Source organism: Diabrotica virgifera, chromosome 4, assembly GCF_917563875.1.
Source record: "Diabrotica virgifera virgifera chromosome 4, PGI_DIABVI_V3a".
Classification (NCBI taxonomy): domain Eukaryota; kingdom Metazoa; phylum Arthropoda; class Insecta; order Coleoptera; family Chrysomelidae; genus Diabrotica; species Diabrotica virgifera.
The window spans coordinates 2,415,698-2,429,152 of record NC_065446.1 but is presented as its reverse complement, the minus strand read 5'-3'; the positions used below and the strand labels follow the sequence as shown (position 1 = coordinate 2,429,152).

At 33.0% G+C, this 13,455-nt stretch overlaps 1 protein-coding gene across 2 annotated transcripts in view; it reads left to right on the top strand.

Moving 5' to 3' along the window:
* LOC114332993 (GMP reductase 2) overlaps positions 1-13,455 on the top strand; it is a 69,561-nt gene that overhangs the window by 19,573 nt on the left and 36,533 nt on the right. The window lies entirely within an intron of this gene.

Sequence of the window (13,455 nt, the reverse complement as noted above, 5' to 3'; positions counted from 1 at the left end):
AATAAAACGTTCCTCCGAAATAGCTTCATTGATTTTAACACAAATTATCCTATCTGATAGATAATTGATTAGCCAATCTAAAAATATACCTCTAAAACAAATATTATACAGTTTATTGCTAACACAACGGCTATCAAGGCAATCAAAGGCACGGGTTAGATAAAAAAAGAGACCTGCCACATATTCACCTGCATCCAAAGATCTGTAGACCCTTTCACAAAATCTGCAGGCAGCAGACTGAGTGGATCTACCGGTACGGAAGCCATGTTGACAATCACTTACAATTTTAAATCTACCCAAAAACTCAGACATACGGTTATACACAATTCTCTCAAATACTTTGGAAAGTACACACAATAAGGAAATAGGTCTATAATTTGAAATGTCTTCCGGATCGTCTTTTTTGTAAATAGGAATAACGATTGCTTTTTTTAGAATACTTGGAAAGACTCCTTTACCTATTGATAAATTTATCAAATATGCAATGTGGTTTATTATATCAGATGACATAGCCTTTAATACTCTTATCGAGATAGAATCAGGTCCAGTACTTTTTTTATTTTTTAAATTATTGATCACATTCATTACCTCATTACCAACAACAGGTCTAAAGAAAAAACTGTTTTTAAGAATAGTAGAAGATGTGCATCTATTAGATCGAGAATTCCCAAAATGATTTGACAGTTTCTCTTCGGTTACTGTAGCAAAATAATCACAAAAAACTTCAGACAACTGCTTAGAATCAGTACAACTTTCACCATCTATATTTAATGCTATGTTTCTTTGGATAGACTTCCTGCCAGTTTCCTTGTTAACAAGATTCCATACAGTTTTATTTTTATTACTTGAATTATTTATCAATTGATAATGGAATTTTAATTTAGATTTTTGTAATAGTTCCGCGTGGTCTTTCTTAATTTTTTTATAATCTGCAAGAGACTTGGCATCTTTTAGTTCTTTATTACGCCAGTAAGCATTTTTTAAATGAACACTAGACTGCTTAACTTCCGGAGTAATCCATTTTTTATTGCAAGTCTGCTTACTGATATTATACCGTTTTACTGGACAGCAATAATCTAACACATATATTAAACTACTTATAAAATTTTCAAAGGATTTATCAACATTATCGGTTAAATAAATATCGTCAAAGTCAGTTACAGATAGCACAGAAGAAATTTGTTTAAGGCTGTTGTCAGACAAGTCTCTAAAATATTTATAATTAGGCTGGTCATTGGATTTAGTACAGGTACTATTAATGTCTACTACAAATTCCAAACTAATTGCTCTATGGTCACTTAAATGCGCTTCAAAAACATTAGAATTGCATTGAAGTATATTAGCTGTATTGGTTATAATATAATCAATCTTACTGATAGAAGTTTGGTTCACACAATTTGTCGCTACCCTTGTGGGAACCTAAGGTTATGCTAAGATTGTAGCTCATTAGAACATCGTTAAAAAGAATTTTAAATAAACTAATTTCTAAATAATCAAAGTTTAAGTCACCACATATAAAAATATCGTCAACATACCTATTACAGAGTTCAATCGTATAGGAAAACTGCTTCAAAAACAAATAAAAGTCTCCACTGGGAGGCCTGTAGATACTGATGACTGCAACTTTTCTTTCACAAAACATTATTTTTACCGCACTGCACTCATAATGCATCTCCACAGCGAACTGGCACACATTGATGATCTGATATTCATACCCACATTTCACATACAAAACCGATCCGCCATGCTCATGGATAGGTCGACAATAACTGGTTACAAGATCGTAACCCGGAGTTACCATTAGAGATATTTCATCCTGCTTGCACCAGTGCTCCGCAATACTGACGACAATGGTATTTTCTTGGTCAAGCAGAATTTCCAACCTTTCAAGTTTGTTTCTAATGGACGCTGTATTTGGCTTGACATCTTTTTTCCACTCATTGTAATATCCAAAGGGGTGATTACAATGAGTTCTTCTTTCGGTACCGTGCCGTGTGGTGCCGTGCCCGTATTCAGACGTTGGTCGTCATCATATTTACGAGTTCTCGAAACCTTTTTCTATCGGCTGCTGCGCCAAATAATTCTTCTACCGTGGAACCACACCATTGTCTAGAGTCTAGTATTACGCAACTATGAAAGTTTCTTTCGACGAATCCATCTCTTTCCCTCCATTTTTCCTTTTATTATAACGCAAAGTAGATGGTATTTAGGTCCTCTAATTATATATCCGAAGTATTGGAGCATTTTTCATGTCTGCTCATATGGGAACAAGGAAAGACTATCTATAGAGATACTGTGGGGGTCAGAATGGGGCTAAAGAAGAAGAAGCAGACACGCAAACCTTCTTTGCAAGACGGCAGCTCATTTGTTGTGCGGGAGCTAGGTCGTAGATTCGTTAGGGAGGGTGAAGGGGTGTTAAGATGACTAAACTACCATAACAAATACAAAGGGTACTTACTCTGACTAGAGGATCTTTCTACTATTTAAAAAAAAGGACGCCGTTCGAAACAAATCCTCTGGTTCATATATGGGTACTTACTAAGACTTTTTTCTCACTTACGGGGTACCAAATGGGGGGACATTCATCATTGATTCCTCTTTGGGGTTAGACTGGGCAACATCTTTTCTTTTACTGGCTTCTATGCCATATTCTTTCTTCTGTACTAAAACTTACACACAGTTGCATTAGAATTTAGTTAAAATTTTTCCAAAACAAGGTTACAGAAATAAAATGGTAGATACACTTACAAAACGTTTATTCAAAACTTTAAACTCTTACCAGGTTTATTCAAAATTTTACTACAAAAACAATGATTACAATGATTACAAACAAAACAATTACAATTGAACTTGTTGGGCAGTATATGTCAAATAAAATTTGACCTATTTATTTCAACACAAGATTTGACGTAGCTGTCAAATGTCGTAAGTCTCTGCCTTTTTTTTACCATTATGAAAGCAAATTTCTTTATACAATTATTTACCAGCAATTTATCCACTTGAAATTTAGTAAAATTAAAAAAACGTATCATACCTTAAAAACAAAAAAAAACTCTTCGTCACAGTCACAAACTACAGGGGAGGGGTTCATCAACAAACAGGGTCATCGAACTGAGGCAGGGGGCAGGGGGAGGACATGGCTTCTTTCTTCAATTTCAGGACAAATGGGGACTTGGAGACTTCATTTCTGGGAACTGGAAACAAAACATCACGGAACAGGAACGACATTTCTTCGATGAAATCAGGGCTTGACCATCATACATAACACAGGAAAAAATGGGCAACAATGCCGGTTTGTAGAACTGCGTGTTTGACTCTCAAGAGGCTTCGATTTTCCATTAAATCCATCACTATATGTGGAAAAAAATCCTCTCAGAGCACTCACCACACATTCAGATCTTCACAGCGACCATTCTACATTTTACCGGCGGGGAACAAAGGGACTACGCCCTAATTCGAGCGAGTACCAGCCGAGGAGATGCTATCACCTTGGGACGTAAAGCTGGACTAATTTGCGCTTCGCTCTGAAGCTACTACAGGGGAAAAATACGACGGAAGTACCGAGCGATTTTGATCCTTAGGGATGCTTAGTTGACAAGAACTCAACTTTCAGTTCAACATTTCTTCTAGAAAGTTCTTCTACGCATCAGAACTGTACTTTTGTCAGCACTTCTTACAAATTGTAACACATTATGAAATATTGTGAAATACTTCACAGCTGTATACAGGGTCGGCTTGGGATATTCAATTTCACAAAATAAATTTAAAAAAATGGACATTCTTTTTGGGAATTGGAATATTAAATTAATGTTGGAGTTTTTTCAAACGCTACAGTATTCTGTTTTTCTCCTCTTCATGATGTTTATGTTCAGACTTTCTGAATTCATCATTTTAAGAACATCTTCATTGGAAGTGTGCGAAACCCACGATATTTTTAGGATTCGTCGATAGCACCACAATTCGAATGCTTCTAATTTGTTTAACATTGTGGTTTTTAACGTTCATATCACACAACCGTACAATAAGACAGACCACACGTAACATTTCAGGACCTTCTTGCGAATATTCATCGAGTGGTTTCTATTACATAGAACTGGTTTCCAGGTCATAAAAGCCTTACGTGATATTTCAATCCTTCTTATTATCTCTTTATCAGAGTCAGAATTTACATTTAACCAGCTGGCAAGGTATTTAAAATGTTTTACCCGTTCTATCTCATCACCATCAAGAAAAAGCAGACACTGATCTATATCAATATTTCCAACTGCCATTCACTTTGCTTTTGAGATATTGATTTCAAGACCTTTCCGATAACTTGGTTCATTGACTAGATTTACTAATGTCTAGAGATCTTGTAAATTTTCTGCAAGAATGGCTGTACCATCAGCGTATCTGATATTGTTAATTTACTTCTCCGCCTAGTCTTGCACCCTCTTGTCTGTCATCCAAAACGTTCCTAAAGATTTCTTATTAATTAGAGTACAGATTAAAAAGACGGGGTGACAAACACAACCCTGTCGTTCTCCTCGTTTGTTGGGTAGTTTTTCAGTACGACTATCTCCAACTTGGATAGAGACTACTTGATTGTAATATGTATAAGTATTTTACTATCGGGGCTCCTTTATTTACCTATTCTAAAATTCAAAATGTATATTCTACAGTAGGCAAGTAAATAGGTTGAATGAAATAGAATTTCTTTGTCTAACCCCTTTCTGTAGTTTTATCTTTTCTGTTTTTTCCTTTGTTTTTACTTGCGATTGTTGCATTGTCGTATAGTACTTAATGATTTTTGTTTATCGGTTATCAACTGTATTGTAGTTTAATGGATTAAGGATTACTCAAATTTCTATGGAGTCAATTGATTTCTCGTAATCTACCATATAGTGATGTTGAAAAAGTAACTATTCGTTACAAAGTAGTCGTTACTTACGAATACCGAAAGTAACGATTACTACACAGAGAGGCAAATCGTTACTTTGATTGCTTTGATCACTCTGATTACTTCGTACCAATCGTATTAGAGCAAGTAACGACTATTGTAATTGTATCTATTTTGATTACTTTGATTACTCTGATTACTTCGTACCAATCGTATCAGAGCGAGTAACGACTATTGTATCTACAACCAGTACATTTGATTACTTTCTATAAAAAATACCAATCGTATCCCAGCGAGAAACGGACGGGACCGGTATTTTACGAGTGTTATCGAATATCGTTATCGGTATGAAGCGTTTTAAGGGTGTGACCGTTGTGACGGAATATCTATACAAAATACTTACCTACCGAGAAATACGATTCTCGATATGATTACCGGTACTCAAATACAAAAGTAATCATAGTAATCAAAGTAATGAATACTGTAAATGATTACTTTATACAAAAGTAACGATTTGTAACGAATACTCGAAAGTAACTATCATCAACATCACTACTACCATAGCTATCCACAGTGTTATATTCGTTCCTATTACTTGTATTTGATGTTATGGTGCTATAACCTTTTCTAAATCCTCCCTGTTTCCGAGGCTGATTACCATCCAGTGTTTGTTAGTCGCAATGTAATTATTATATTCACAAATAGTTTATACAAGATTGATAACAGGCTAATGAGTCTATAGTGTGGATGATAAGAACCCAAGCGATTAACCGAAGCTGTAGGTAAAATTATTCCTACCTACTTAACTTATTTCTATATATTTATTAATAGTTATTTATGATATAAGTGTTAAAAGTACACGTTTAAGGCACACATGTGAAAGTTTGCAGAATGAGCGAAGCGAATTCTGCAATTCACACGAGTGCCTTAAAAATGTACTTTTTAACACGTGTATCATACAATATTTTTTCTACAAACGTCTTATATATCAACAATTATAATTTATTCATTCTCAATTACAGGACAATATCTACAAAAACTTTTACTTGAACTTGACTGACATTCCATTTTTATATTTTTGTTGACATTACCTCAAAACTACTATACTGTCAATACGTAAATCATAACAACTATAGAATAACATCTTACTTTTATTGTTGTATATTCTAACAAATTTTAATAGTTTTTTTTACAAACGTGTTAAGAGGATCGGTACGTATTTTCGGCTGCAATGCTATTCAAATGGGGATTCATTTTTTTCGAATCCTGAGAAAACTAATAAGTATTTTTGAAAAATTTAAACGCAGAATGAAAGATTACGTTATTAGCGAGGGCCGAAAGTCCCTGAGAACTTCTATAATGTTTATTTTAATAAGTTACAGGGGTGAAAAACTAAGAGAAAATTTAGTGTGATTTTTAATTTCAAATATATCATTCAAAATAAACTTTTTATTAATTCTAAGGGACTTTCGGCCCTCGGTAATAATTTAGTCTTTCATTCTGCGTTTAAATTTTTCAAAAATATTTATTGGTTTTTTCAGGATTCGAAAAAAATGAACACAATGCCGTGATAATATTTTCCAAATCTATCTTTGTCTTACAACGCACTCAGCCGAATATAATATTGTCAGCATATATTGTCAGTCAGACACTGACAATCAGTGAAAATTTTAAATATTTGACATTGCATCGGGAATATGTTGAGTTATTGATTAAATATTATTGATATATAGTGTATTTGATAAATAATTGATTTAAGACGTGAACTTAATAAAAAGTTATTTATTGTGTATTATTTGTGGAAGATCCAAGCAGAGAATACATCAGGATAATATATTCTGTGATCCAAGTATTTTGTTGTTAAAGATGTTCAAAATTGTAAGCGTTCCATAACAATATATTATTAAAAAATCACTTTAAGAGGATCGGAACGTATTTTCGGCTGCAATGCTATTCAAATGGGGATTCATTTTTTTCAAATCCTGAGAAAACTAATAAGTATTTTGGAAAAATTTAAACGCAGAATGAAAGATTACGTTATTAGCGAGGGACAAAAGTCCCTGAGAACTTCTACAATGTTTATTTTAATAAGTTACAGGGGTGAAAAAACTAAGAGAAAATTTAGTGTGATTTTTAAATTCAAATATCGCATTCAAAATAAACTTTTTATTTATTCTAAGGGACTTTCGGCCCTCGGTAATAATTTAGTCTTTCATTCTGCGTTTAAATTTTTCAAAAATATTTATTGGTTTTTTCAGGATTTGAAAAAAATGAACACAATGCCGTGGTAATATTTTTCCAAATCTGTCTTTGTCTTACAACGCACTCAACCGAATATAATATTGTCAGCATATATTGTCAGTCAGACACTGACAATCAGTGACAATTTTAAATATTTGACATTGCATCGGGAATATTTTGAGAAATTGATTAAATATTATTGATATATAGTGTATTTGATAAATAATTGATTTAAGACGTGAACTTAATAAAAAGTTATTTATTGTGTATTATTTGTGGAAGATCCAAGCAGAGAATACATCAGATATATCCTGTGATCCAAGTATTTTGTTGTTAGAGATGTTCAAAATTGTAAGCGTTCCAAAATAACAACATATTATTAAAAAATCACTTTAACACTTTTCCTCTTTTCTCGATTGATTATTAGTTTTTGTTGTACAAATAAATTATTACAATCACTGAAAACATAGTTAGTGAAAAAATTATCACATTTATTAACTGAATTAATAATTTTCAATTATAAAAATAACAGTTATCCAAGAACATTCAAAAGCCATCTCTTTAAATTAATTATGACATTTTCAAGTAGAATGACATTCTAGTAATGTTTACATATCCACACCAGTGTGAATTTTACTACACGTAATTTGCCGTGTAAAGACAGAAAAAGTAGGGATACACGTAAAATATTTGCGAATTATGTACCCATAGCCTTAACACTTTTCCTCTTTTCTCGATTGAGTATTATTAGTCTTTGTTGTACAAATAAATTATTACAATCACTGAATACATAGTTAGTGAAAAAATTATCACATTTATTAACTGAATTAATAATTTGCAATTATAAAAATAACAGTTATCCAAGAACATTCAAAACCCATCTCTTTAAATTAATGATGACATTTTCAAGTAGAATGACATTCTAGTAATGTTTATATATCCATACCAGTGTGAATTTTACTACACGTAATTTGCCGTGTAAAGACAGAAAAAGTAGGGATACACGTAAAATATTTGCGAATTATGTACCCATAGCCTTAAGGTGATACAGTAGCGATCAACAGGTAGCAAAAACGCGTTCCAAGATTGCGGCTGTAATTTTGAATATATTTTCGAGATATTTGGCACACGTATTCGTAATATAATAAAGAATGGCGGTACAGAGCCCAATTTCAAAAATATATTAATATGTGGAAATTACTCTGTAATTAAATACAATATTGAAAAAACGAGCCTGTACCGCCATTAAGAAGAACAAAAAAATACACTTTCTTCAAATAAACTTTTTTATCCGATGCCTAGATTTTGTGTCATTTTGGAACTAAAAATTTTTTATTTCATTAGTAGTTCCAAAATGACACAAAATCTAGGCATCGGATAAAAAAGTTTATTTGAAGAAAGTGTATTTTTTTGTTCTTCTTAATGGCGGTACAGGCTCGTTTTTTAATATTGTATTTAATTACAGAGTAATTTCCACATATTAATATATTTTTCAAATTGGGCTCTGTACTGCCATTCTTTATTATATTACGAATACGTGTGCCAAATATCTCGAAAAAATATTCAAAATTACAGCCGCAATCTTGGAACGCGTTTTCGCTACCTGTTGATCGCTACTGTTTCCTCTTAAAAATGCAATAATACATACAGCTTAAATTAAATTTTAAAAAACCTTTTAACCACCTTTTCAAATTGCCAAGTTGTACTCAGGCTCAGCAACGGGTCCATGGACCCCCTATCGTATTATTTAGTCTATAACTATTTTTTTTATTATTTATTATTTTTTTCTGTCAACCATAGCTCAGTTCTTTTGATACCGTTGGTATCTGAGATGACTGAATTGTATCCTTATAGTAAGCATAAGTCGTATGGCTAAATCTGGACAATAAAATATTTGCGGTACGTCTGACCCCCATTATGAATTTCTAGATCCGCGCCTGGTTGTACTATTGATATTAATGTTAATAAATGAAATATAAATATTTTGACGTTTCACAATTTGACAATTCACTTTTAACTGCAGTGCCTTAACAATTTTAAAGCACTAGTGCTTTAAAGTAGCATTTTTAACGCTGCTATGGAGTGCTAAAAATTGCATTTTTAACACGGTTGTAGAAAAAAATGATTTTTATCATTATTATGTGTAGAGCCAAGGGTGGATCGAGGACCTATTTTCGGGGGGATATACCGGGATGTCTGTGGGAAAATTTTAAAAAATTACGGTTAAAATGGTGAGTTTTAAAGGACTTTTCACACAATTTTGAGTGCCATAAAAACATTAAAAACGTATCGTTAAGCCGGCCACTCACTTTACTGCAGCATTGTTCAATTTTGTCGAATTCTACTAATTGGCAAAAATTTTGATCATTAGTCCAGAGAAATAAGATTTTTCTCGTGACACATCCCCCTCCAGGCCGAAACCAAATTTTTTGAGTAGTATGGATATCTATATTATTAACCTATATGTTTCCTGCAGCCGATTTTGATGATATACATAGTTATAAACAAATGAAGATCAAAAAACGCTAAATTTTCGCTTTTTTCGTCTATTACCAAAAAGTTAAGCACTTTAAACAAATTTGAGTGTAAGAAACTCATAAATCGTATAAAAAACTTCAATATGGCGTTCGCTGAATATGTCCATCCTTATTGGTTGCTTAGAAAATTGCAAAATAAATAATAAATTTTGAGTTTTAAAAAATATTCATAACTTATTTAAAAATTAACTTAGAACCTTCTTATTACACGGAATGCTGATACTTCTTGTACTTAAATTATATTTTAAATTTCAAAGCAATTGGTCAAATAGTTTAAAAGTTATTTAATTTGTTTATCCCAAATTCATTTTTTTTGCAACACTACAAGTCAGAAAATTATGAGGTTACAATCATACTTCGGACAGTTTATGAAAGAAGAACATTTATACTATTACCATTATTAAAAATAAATGACAAAAAATAATTTTAAACAGTGTAAAATTATTTTGAAAAAACATGTCGATTTTTTGCTTACTTATAAACAATTAGAATAACTTTTTAACCGTTACCTGTAGAAAAATTATTTTTTCATATTTAGAAAGACTGAATTTTTATACACATTTAGAAAGAAAAACAACTGTCCTAGGACAATTAGGGACAAAGTTAGCCCCCCCCCCATTTATTTAATTCCCATGTTTTTGCAAAATAATTTTGCAATATTTATAATTATTTTTTGTATTTTTTTAAATTAAATTAATACTGTAAATTTTCTTCTTCCATAAACTATCCAAAGTATTACTGTAGCTTCATCATTTTCTGACTTACAGTGTTGCAAAAAAAATAAATTTGGGAAGTAAAGGGGCAGCAACAGTTCTAGCGCAATTTGACGCTTTTTTACATGTAAATCTCCATAAGAAATTTTAAGGTCCATTCTGGTCATTTTTGACGCTTTTTGTGGTGGAGGCGCGACTGCTCGTCAGATCGTGACGTGTGAGGTATCACCGGAAAGGGGAGGGGGTGACGAATACGTTAACACAAAAAAAAAAACAAAGATGGCGGCATAGCCAAAACGGCACTAAAGCATATCTCCGTTGTTACTGGTCCGATCGTGACGTGTGAGGTATCACCGGAAAGGGGAGGGGGTGACGAATACGTTAACACAAAAAAAAAAAACAAAGATGGCGGCATAGCCAAAACGGCACTATATCGTATCTTCGTTTCTACTAGCTCGATCATCGTGTATGAGGTCTTGTTGGAAAGTGGAAGGTTCAAGGAATATGTTAACATGAAAAACAAACGCAAAGACATTGCCAAAACGGCACTATATCGTATCTTCGTGTCTATTAGTTCAATTTTTGTGAATAAGGTCTTGTTGGAAAAAGAGGGGATATTGAATATGTTAACATAAAAACAAAGATGTCAGCAATGACAAAACAGCACTATATCTTCGTTGCTATTGATTTTAACGCAACAGACGTTGAAGGAAAGGAGAAACATGGCAACATTGCCAAAACGGTGATATATTTGTTGCTATTGGAGATATTTTGACCTGTCAACTTAATGGGGATTCCACGTCTATTACAGTTCTTCGCCTAATCATGCCACCTGTCGGCTGCAACATGTAACTATGCCCAAGCCATCTAGAAGAACGTATACCATTCTTACAGTATGACCAAATCATCAAACATCCTATCACAGTTGATAATCTCGTCATACAAATCACCACCTGTCGGCTGCAGCATGTAACTATGCCCAAGCCATCTAGAAGAACGTATACCATACTTACAGTATGACCAATCCATCAAACATCCTATCACAGTTGATAATCTCGTCATACAAATCGCCACCTGTCGGCTGCAACATGTAACTATGCCCAAGCCATCTAGAACAACGTATACCATACTTACAGTATGACCAACAAACATCCTCGATCTCCCTCCAATCATACATTCCTACAATGAACATATACCATTCATACGCTGTGGCCAAACCAGCAAACATCTCATGTACAAGTCTTTTCTACGGAAAGTTGGGTAGTATCATGAAAATCACCAAACAAAAAAAATGGTATTGCGATTCGCATACTGTATTTTATCTACGGCAAGGAGGGTAATATTATGTAGGTTGGTATTTTACTTTTATAGTTAAATAATCGTCTATTCAATATATAGGAGACTACATTTGCCATCTAGTTTTTATGTTTATTATTAACTCTAATCCTTCCGTAAACGGAACATAATAATGTATACAACGTTTATATGATATATAAACCTTCGGTGTAGAATACTATGACGTTCCCCCACTCATGGAAAATTCACAGATACGCGATAGAATACTATGACGTTCCCCCACTCCTTCAAAATTCACAGATACATGATAGAATGAATAAAGCAAAAATCAGTATCATTCAATCAATCGATGAAGCAAGATGGAAAAAATTGAGTTGTTCAGAGGTCCGAACGCAGTCAGAAAAATTAAGCAGTTAAATGTAGATGATATACTTATTGATCAATGGATGACAAACACAAAAGTTACCTGCTACATCTTTTATGTCAGCGGAGTACCAGCATCATTTGTACTCTTATCGAAACGTGACTTTGATCCACTTGGACAACATGATGTACCAAGAGTATTAGAATACGTATACACTTTACCTAATCATCGGAGAAGAGGATATGCATGCAAACTTATACATCACATAAAGAAAAATAATGAATTCACTGCGTTCTGCTCCAACGAAGAATCTGAACGGCTTTTTTTAAAAAGCAAATGTATTAATCACGGCTTAATGAATTATAATGTAATGTTTAGATATCCATAATAAATTTATATAAAATATATCTTGTCTTATTTCTTACACGTTTAATGTACTTGTAAATAATAGATGGTGTAGCTTACAATGACAATACATAAAGATGCATGAAACTGCCATGGTTATTAATCCTATTTTGATATCGCCCAATAGAAATATGGGGTATAATAAAATGAATGAAGAGATAAAGAAATGATAAAAATAAAACTTTTTTCATTTATCCACTCACTTATGCGGTTAAAAAAACCTTAAAAAGGAAAAGGTATCTGCTGTTGCCATGCAACGCAGCAGTAGCACACACATTAAAAAACACATCCATCCTTGTTTGCATACAACAATACACTGATCCATAATATAAGAATCAATTTATAAATAATCACATAAAGCATATGATAGAGTGCCAAAGAGGCCTTATACATAACATGGTGTTAAAACAGACATCTTAACGTAATTTGTCATTCAAAATCCTGTAATTTGAGGTGTCATACGATGAGATTCGACATATCAGGCAAATAATAAACGATAATATGTCAAAAGGGCGTTATACATGACATGGCGTTAAAACAGACACCGCAACGTAATTCGTCATTCAAAATCCTTTAATTTGATGGGTCACACATTGATTTCTGATTATCCGTTCCGAAGATACATGGTACATTGCCATAACGGCCTAAGGGATAACTTGGTTGAGCTGTAAATGCTTATTTATTGTTATTGACGTTAAAACAAAGCCATTAGCATAGAAAAATCTCTTATCGCAGTTTGATCTCTAGCAAATCCTAATTCGCTCAATTTTGCACCAAGTGCCCCGTGCAATATATCATTAGAAAGGTCTTTTCATGTATATTAAGAAAATCACTGACCAAATGTGTTACGGTCATTATTTATGGCTGAAAACAACAAAAAACTACAAATTCTCAATGTACTATATTGACACAAAATGTACTTATATGGTACCAAAAAAGGCCTTATACAGAACATTGTGTTAAAACAGACATCACAACGTAATTCGTCATTCAAAATCCTTTAATTTGATGGGTCATACA